We start from the raw sequence: 2,155 nt of genomic DNA on the forward strand, positions 1-2,155 counted from the left end.
TCCCCAAAGTATGCTAATTAGCTACTTCTTCATTTTTTTTTCATACTAGGAATTTGTTTTACAGCTTACTATTCTGGCAGATATAACTACATCACACAGTGCTCCCATGCACTTTTTCTCCCCATCATTAACTTAATGAATTTTGGTTAAACCAGTATTAGGGTTAAATAACAAAACTCTATGCATGTTGTTCATTCAGGCATCTGGTAGACTTTGATTACATCTTTTTCTTGCATGATTTTTAATTTCTGTGATGTTAATAATCTTCCACCATTTGCATAAGTGTTATGGTTTAGATCTAGAAGTCACATGTGGATGGAATTTTCCAGAATGTGGTGTGAGGTGGAGGAACAGTGGCTGCCTGACCTGTGCACTGCTATGTGCTCCTTCCTGCTTCTCCCACTTCAACTGAGTCCTCTCTACACCAGAAGCAAATGATGAAAGAAACCACTTACAATGATGTTTTGGGGTCAAACCCAGTGCTACTCAAGAAACTAAAAAAGGTTTATAAGAAACTGTCTTTGAAGTACCACCCTGATAAAAATCCAAAAGAAGGACAGAAGTTTAGACAGATTTTACAAGTGTATGAAATTCTTTCTGATGCAGAGAAAAGGGGATTACACGACAAAGGAGGATTTAGAAGCAATTAAGAGGGTGGAGCAGGTGGTGGTTTTGGATTCCCCATGGATATCTTTGATTTTTTTCTTTTTGGAGAAGGAGGAAGGATGCAGAGAAAGGAGGGGTAAAACTGTGGGGCATCAACTGTTCATCACCTTAGATGATTTATATAATAGTGCCACAATGAAACTGGCTGTGCAAAAAGAATGTAATTTGTGACAAATGTGAAGGCTGAGGTGGTGAGAAAGGAGCTGTAGAGTGCTGCAGAGCTACTGGAATGCAAATAAAATTCATCAGATAAGACCTGGAATGGCTTAGCAAATTCATTCTGTGTATTTAGAGTGCCAGGGCCATGGGGAACACATCAGCCCTAATGATAGATGCAAAAGTTGCAACAGAAGGAAAATAGACAGAATAAGATTCTGGAAACTCATATCAACAAACACATGACAGACAGAAGAAAATGCTCCATGGTGAAGGAGACCAAGCATCAGGACTGTAGCCAGGAGATACCATAGTGTAGGATCAGAAGGACCATGCTGTTTTTACTTGATGACAAGAAGACCTTTTCATATGCATGGCTATGCAGCTGGTTGACCGGCACAGCCCCCCAATGAGACAGGAGACGCTTCAGGTGGTAACAGGAACTGCCGCTTTATTTACGGGCTCTGGTTTATACATTCCCGTGACCAATCACAGGCTGCCACGAGGAAGCAGGGCGGGAATGGGACGCAGGCTCTGGCCAATATACCCAGCTGTGGCCAATCAGGGGTTGCCACAGAGTCGGCAAGGGCGAATACGAGTGAGCACGAGGTGCGGCACAGGGTTGGCTAATTTAGAGAAGGACATAGCGCATTGCGGAAGCTGACGTGGTCTTATCTTCCCTGGCGGGGTGTGTTGAGCGCCTGCGCCCGACAGCTGGTTGAAGCACTGTGTAGCTTCCACAAGAAATATCTGCTCTTGACAACCAAACCATAGTCATCACCTCCCATCCAGGTCAGATTGTCAAGCATGGAGACATCACGTGTGTGCTAGAGGAAGACGTGCTGATTTATCATAGACCATATGAATAGAGTCAGTCTAATCACTGAATTTAAAGTAAATTTTCCAAGAATGGCTTTCTTTCTCTCGATAAACTCTCTTTGCTGGAAAAACTCTTACCCCAGAGGAAGGAAGTAGAAAAGACTGATAAAATGGATCAGGTAGAACTGGTGGACTTAGGATGGCTCCATTGTAATGGAGAAGCCTATGAGGGTGGGCATCATCCCAGAGGTAGTGTTCAGTGTGAGACCTCTTAATGGGGCTGGTGAATAACACTCACAGCTGGCATCTAGTGCAGTAGTGAATGTGTGAGGAGCTATAATCATCATATGCTCACTACTTGCCATTGTTTTTGTTTCAATATTCAATTATAGTAGTATTTTAAAAACTAAATGAAGAATAAATGCAAATGCACAAGCTCAAAAAAAAAGTCCCGTGTGTATGGAAGTTGATTGTATTATGGGTCGCTATACTCATCGGAGAATGTATTCATTGA

The 2,155-nt window shown here is 42.4% G+C and overlaps 1 pseudogene; it reads left to right on the forward strand.

The window, feature by feature from the left end:
• The first annotated feature begins 434 nt into the window (after positions 1–434).
• LOC100714120 (dnaJ homolog subfamily A member 1-like) lies at positions 435–1,916 on the forward strand (annotated as a pseudogene).
• The last annotated feature ends 239 nt before the right edge of the window (positions 1,917–2,155 follow it).

This window comes from Cavia porcellus, unplaced genomic scaffold, assembly GCF_034190915.1.
Source record: "Cavia porcellus strain 051 isolate PalLab524CR breed Dunkin Hartley unplaced genomic scaffold, mCavPor4.1 scaffold_27, whole genome shotgun sequence".
Taxonomy (NCBI): domain Eukaryota; kingdom Metazoa; phylum Chordata; class Mammalia; order Rodentia; family Caviidae; genus Cavia; species Cavia porcellus.